This window comes from Ovis aries, chromosome 17, assembly GCF_016772045.2.
Source record: "Ovis aries strain OAR_USU_Benz2616 breed Rambouillet chromosome 17, ARS-UI_Ramb_v3.0, whole genome shotgun sequence".
Lineage (NCBI taxonomy): Eukaryota > Metazoa > Chordata > Mammalia > Artiodactyla > Bovidae > Ovis > Ovis aries.
In genome coordinates, this window is record NC_056070.1 from 1,116,284 (window position 1) to 1,123,454 (window position 7,171).

Sequence of the window (7,171 nt, forward strand, 5' to 3'; positions counted from 1 at the left end):
CATTCCTCTTTGAAGAACAGACTCATGGATTTATGTTCTATGTACTACATTTATAAAAATAAAGGATTATAAAGTATTTTTCTAATATCAGCATAAGAAAATATTGATGAGCTATCCAAACTGTATTATTGAATAAAAATAATATATAAGAACCTACAAATGGTTGTATCTACTTTGATCATTGTATTGAAAAACATCAGATAGACACATGAAAGAAACTAAAATTTGCATTGGGTCCTTCTTTCTATTATATCTACTATAATACAGGGAAAGGCTACAAACATCTGTTTCAAATTCTCCCATTAAAAATTTTACATGAATATTCAGTAAAAATTCAATAGAAAGGATAATATGCACATGTAATTTCATTAGGAATAAATTTTGATCTAATTTTAGAATTCTGGGGCATCTGTTGATATGCTTGTTTCTAATGTTTATAATATTTACACTTAACACTAATCTTTCTTCTGAGCCCAGGAATCCCTTAAATATGATGGGATAAACATTTTTTAAGTAGTGACCTAGAATCCTGAAAGATGAGAGAACTCCAAAAGATTATAACTTATCTTTTGACAGATTCAGTGTAGTGGGTTGCATGGAGCATCTCCCTCACTCCACCCACCAAATTCTTGTCTATCCAAGAATTTCAGAATCTGATCTTATTTGGAAATGAGAGCTTTGCAGATGTAATTATTTAAGGATAAAGATGAACTCATGGGCTTCCCAGGTGGCACTAGTGGTAAAGAACCTGCCTGCCAATGAAGGAGATGCAAGAGATGAGGGTTTGACCCCTGGATTGAGACTACCCCCTGGAGGAGGGCATAGCAACCCACTCCAGTATTCTTGCCTAGAGAATCCCTTGGACTGAGTAGCCTCCCGGAATACAATCTATAGTGTCCCAAAGAGTTGGACACGAGAGAAGCCACTTAGCACACACCCATGCAAGGTGAACTCATGCTGGTTTAGGGTTGGCCCTAAATCCAATGAAAAAGACATGAATAGGCAGTGGGGAGAAGGCCATTTGAAGACAGAGGCAGAGATTAGAGTGATGCGGCCAAGGACCCACAAAGAGCTGGAAGAGGCAATGAAACATTTTCCCTAGTACCTTTAGAGGTAGTGTGACTCTGCCAATACCTTGACTTCTGTCCTCCAGAACCATGAAAGAATAAATCCCTGTTAAGTTTGCAGCAATTTGTTTCAGCAGCCACAAGAAACTAATACAATGGGCATGATCTACTCCAATGCTTCAGAGTCGCAAATTTAATCTGTAGGCAGGTGTTTATGTCCATTGAATTGGTGATGTGATCCAACCATCTCATCCTCTGTTGTCCTTTTCCCCTCCAATCTACAATCTTTTATAACATCAGAGTCTTTTCCAATGAGTTGACTGTTCACATCTGGTGGTCAAAGTATTGAAGCTTCAGTGTCAGCATCAGTCCTTCCAATGAGTATTCAGGGTTTATTTCCTTTAAGATTGATTGTTTGATCTCATTGTTGTCCAAGGGGCTCTCAAGAGTCTTCTCCAGCACCACAGTATGAAAGCATCAATCCTTCAGCCCTCTGTCTTCCTTATTGTCCAGCTCTCACATCCATACTTGACTACTAGAAAGACCATAGCCTTGACTATGAGGATATTGTAGGCAAAGTAATGTCTTTGCTTTTTAGCATACTGGCTAGTTTGCCAAAGCTTTTCTGCCAAGAAGCAATTGTCTTCTTATTTCATGGCTACAGTCACCATCCACAGTGATGTTGGAGGCCAAGAAGGGGAAATCTGTCACTACTTCCACCTTTTCCTCTTCTATTTGCCATTAAATGATGGGACTGGATGCCATGATCTTAGTTTTTTTCAATACTGAGTTTTGAGCCAGCTTTTTCACTCTTCTTCACCCTCATTAAGAGGTTCTTTAGTTCTTCTTCGCTTTCTGCCATTAGAGTGATATCATTCCCATATCTGAGGTTGTTGATATTTCTCTGGGCAGTCTTGATTCCAGCTTGTCATTCATCCAGCCTGGTATTTCATATGACATGATCTGTGTATAAGTTAAATAAACAGGGTGACAATAAACAGCCTTGTTGTACTCCTTTCTCAATCCTGAACCAGTCAGTTGTCCCATATAAGGTTCTAACTGTTTCTTCTTGAACAACATACAGGTTTTTCAGGAGACAGGTAAGATGTTCTGGCTTTCTCATCTCTTTAAGAGTTTCCCAGTGTACACCCATGGCGGATTCAGGTTGGTGTATGGCAAAACGAATACAGTATTGTAAAGTAAAATAAAAATAAAAATAAAATAAAATGGAAAAAAAGAGAAAAAAATGTAATTATAGTATGTAAGCTCTAAGAGGCCTAGAAATTTTGTTTCTTTTGTTCAGTGTTGTACCTAGAACAGAACAAGGACTTCACATGTATCTGTTTAGTAAATAAATTTTTTTTTTTAAAAAGAGTTCTCCACAGTTTGTTATGATCCACACAGTCAAAGGCTTTAGAGTATTCAATGGAACAGAGGGGTTTTTTGGAAATCCCTTGCTTTTTCTATGATTCAGCAAATGTTGGAAATTTGATGTCTGTTTCCTCTTCCTTTTCTAAACCAAGCTTGAACATCTGGAAGTTCTCAGGTGATGCTGAGAACCTAGCTTGGAGGATTTTGAGCATAACCTTACTAGTATGGGAGATGAGTGCAATTGTCCAGTGGTTTAAACATTCTTTAGTACTGCCCTTCTTGGGAATTTGAATGAGGATTGATCTTTTCCAGTCCTGTGGCCACTTCTGGGTTTTCCATATTTGCTGACATATTGAGTGCAGCACTTTAACACCACCATCTCTTAGGATTTTAAATAGCTCTATTGGAATTATATCACCTCCACTATCTTTATTGGCAACAGTGCTTCCTAAGACCCACCTGACTTCATACTCCAGAATGTCTGGCTCTAAGTGAGTGACCACACCACTGTGGTTATTCGGGCTATTAAGATATTTTATGTAGGGTTCTTCTTTGTATTCTTGCCATCTCTTCTTCTTCTTCTTCTTTTTTTTTTTTTTTTTTGTAGAAAATTCCTTTATTATAGTGCAAATAACTTTCAGCAGTGACATCATAACGCTAAAACACATTTAGCAACATTTTACACCACGCAGTAAATAAGAAAGTGTTTCTTTGAAAATATGTCATCATAGGAACATTATTTCTACATTAACAATGTAGCTGGAAAATGCCAAGGGTGTTTCTCTCAAGGCAAAAGTTCTCCCGCCCTCTTTTTGGATATTTTCTTATTACAAATGAAAGGATTTGCCATTTTAACAAGTCATCAACAATTCTAAGAATGATCCTTCTGGGGGTTTTTAACTAAGGTTGGCATGATTTGAAATGGGGTTTCAAGTTTTTTTAAAAATTAAGACAATTCTGGGATAGCCCAGAAAGGAGAAGTCACTCCTATTAACTTTTAAGTAGATATATACATTCAATCCAAATTTGATGCAGAAATGAACAGATTGTCTAAAGCCTGCCTATTATTCCCCCAGAGCCTGATATTTATGTTCCTTGGTTTTGGTCATATTGCAGAATTAGGGCTCTGGACAGGAATAACACTTTACACACCCAAATGCTTTCCTGTGAAGCTTAAAATTGCACTTTTCATCCTGAATTCCCACCTTAGACCACACATGCTGATGAGAGGATGTGAACAGTTTCCAGTTTACAGCTAATGATTAATACAGCTGGACTAGCCCCCTGCTAACTTAATTACACCTGAATCAAATCATCACATCATTTTGATAAATTTCAATAAGCTTAACCAAGAGGTTCTCACTGACCCCACAGAACAATGAAGGGTTAACAGTGTATCTTTACACTAAGCTGCCTAAGGTCTTGGCTGCTAACCAGTTAGCTGATACGTAGAGAGAACAGTGTCAGTTCCAACAGTTATACCCCCAACTCCTCCAGTTTCTGCTGAATTATGCAGTGGGTGGGAATGGATGCCCACTCAAAGAAAACCTCCTGTTGGGGGGGGGTCTTCTACCACAATGAGACTCAAAACCCCTACCAATATATTTCAGGGTGTCCTCTAGGTCTCTCTACAAATACTTGACAAAATCTAGTGGCTGCACAAGGTTAGTCACGGGCTCCAAAATACGGAGCCAGAGCACAGCCCTCCTGGGGTTATGGCTGGTTAAGTCAGCAGGGACATAAAGCTTCTCAATGCTCAGACAGTCTTATTGGATAAAGCATCTTCTTACATAATACAATGGAACTGTGCTAAACAGTTTCAAAGCTGAGGAGAATCCAAATATATCACCTATAAAAAAAATTCACGATTTTAGTTTGCTTTTTCTTAAACTTTGGTACTGAAACACTGTCTACATTCTTGACACGTGAAAATGACGTGGTCACTTCAGTGCCTCTGTATGTTGTGTAAAAAAACTCAAAAGCAAAGCAGGACAAGGACGTGTCATAACAAGATGCAGTATGCTGTACAAATAAAACCTAAATTGTATATAAATACAACCCCACCCCAGCACCACCTTCCCCCCCCCCCCCCCCCCCCCCAGCCCCCCCCCCCCCCCACCGCCAACTAGCTGACCAGAGCAATGCCAAGGGTCCTTCTCTCCAAGGCCAATGCAGTTTATGAAATCCAGCACCCAGGACTCCAACCATCCCTTGCCTTCCAGTGACATGTGTATCACTGCAGGCTTTTCCTGGAGACTACCTACTGTCTAATCAGTTCCACAAGTACAGGGAAACTGCCAAAGCTTCATTGGAGCATTCATACTATTGGCTGGACTCAAAGACCTAGAGTAGTGGGAGTTAACTTTTCAGATAAACTGGATCATTTCCTATGTTGGATCTTTTCTTATCGTACTATCTTAGCAGAGTCCACACAGTAGGAAGCATCTTCTACTCTGAAGCTCCAAAGGCATTGCTTAGGGATTGGTGAGGGTCACATAATAAAAGTGACACAATGAGCTAACAGCTTAAGTTGATATAAATTATTTCCAAGTAAGTTATTTGGGGCCATTTGCTTCTGCTTTCCATTGCATTCCCAAATCATTTTCACACTATACCTTTAAAAATGTATATAATAGTCCATTTTTAAAACTATTGATGCAATCACCTCTTAATGTGTTTTCAGCTAGCTTAATAACAACTTGATGAGCTATTATGTAGATCCAGTGAAAAGTAGTTAATTAGTCTTAAGGACACCAATACTGTGCTAATTTCGCATTATGGACAGAAAGCAATGTTAAGTAGAATTTTACATAATCATTAATAACTTGAAAAGCAGTGTTACTGAACTGTTGCAAAGTTTTCCCAAAAGCACTTACAGCAATTTATATCAAGAGATCCTAAGTTTAGGGGTAGGAGGATAAGACTCAGCTCTTTAAGGTAGAAACTCATCTTTCTCATGACTACAATAGGTAATTTCCCCACTCAGACCTAAGATAATTGTACATTCAAAAGTTCATAACAAGCTGTTCTTGAGACATTAATCATCTCTAACACATACACTGAGTAGAAATAACTACAAGAAAGCTTAAAAAATCTGAGTTAACATTATGCTGTGCAAAAAGGAAAAAACAACAACAACAAAACAAACAGACAAAAAAACACCTTGAACCACCTACATGCTATGTTAAATACCCTGACTAAAATGTTGGTTGTGCTATACAATTCCACTTCAGTGCAGAAATGAGTTGATTTCTGTGTACCGTCTTTGTTGTTGTTAAGTCTTTACCACTTTTGTTCGAAATATCAGCTTGCTTTGAAAAGAGGAATAACTTATTACCAAATCACAAATTGTCACAGATCCTTCTCAGTTTAGTCTGAATAAAATCCAGCATAAATATATTACTTTGTTCTGGGAATAATGGCTTGGTGTCTTAGTTCTGATAGCTTCCTAAGGGCAAACCACCGATGAAGTCATTTTGGGTTTAAACTGCACAGAAAGAAGAGACAGTGAAGTCTGCCTTTTTGTTTTCTTTTTAAGTCTTTAGACCTTGCTAGGACACTTCTTCCAGATCAACAGTCAGGCAGTTGTGGCACCTGTTGCTCTTTGAAACAGACGTGGTTTAAACATCAGCCAAGCTTAGTGATCTGGAGGTCTCTGTTGATCTTTATGGCGTCAATTGCAGATAATGTTTGAATGCGGTCGTAAAAATCAAAAAGTTGGTGTCCATCCACAAACACTCTAAAACGTGGATGCTCACAAAGGATTTCCACCCTGAATGGCTGGTCTGGGATGAGTGGGAAGTAAGGGATTGCTGACTGTTCTTCACCCCTTTCCCCAGATATACCAGAATTTCTGAGTGGCTACTGGTCTGTGAACACTGCTTTGAGTTCAGTTGCCACGTCAGCGGGAGGATCTTCTGAATCACCACAGGTCAAGCTGATTGCAAAGCTTTCTGGGTTGAGGTCTACAATGCCCATCACTAAAACCTTCTTGCCTGGTCTCAAGCCACCTTTAATGTGCCCACAAAATGGCACGATCAGTCGTGGGAAGTACACGTCGGCTTGAACTGGAGAGCCCAAGGAGTTGTTTAAATGTACATCATCTAGTTTCACCACTGCATCACTGTCGGCCACTGACCCCGCCATCCTCTCACGCAGCGCCGCGGGGTGAGCGGCTGGCGGCCGGGCAGCGTGGGACGTGGGACGTGGCGCGGGCGGGGATCCCTGGGCGGTCCTGTGCCCGGTGGAGGCACGGGTCTTGCCATCTCTTCTTGATTTCTTCTGCTTTTGTTAGGTCTTTACTGTTTCTGTCATTTATTGGGACCTTTTTTGGATGAAATGTTCCTTTGATATTTCCAATTTTCTTGAAGAGATCTCTGCTGCTGCTAAGTCGATTCAGTCGTGTCCGACTCTGTGCAACCCCATAGACGGCAGCCTACCAGGCTCAGCCCCTGGGATTCTCCAGGCAAGAACACTGGAGTGGGTTGCCATTTCCTTCTCCAATGTATGAAAGCGAAAAGTGAAAGTGAAGTCGCTCAGTCGTATCCGACTCCTCTCGACCCCACAGACTGCAGCCTTCCAGGCTCCTCCGTCCATGGGATTTTCCAGGCTCTAGTCTTTCCCTTTTATTGTATTCCTCTATTTCTTTGCATTGTTTATTGAAGAAGGCCTTTTTGTCTCTCCTGGTTATTCTCGAGAACTCTGCATTTAGTTTCGGTGTACCTTTCCCTCTC

General features: G+C 40.1%; 1 pseudogene; it reads right to left on the reverse strand.

The window, feature by feature from the left end:
- Positions 1-5,842: 5,842 nt before the first annotated feature.
- On the reverse strand, positions 5,843-6,584 carry LOC114118832 (galectin-related protein-like; annotated as a pseudogene).
- Positions 6,585-7,171: the final 587 nt, after the last annotated feature.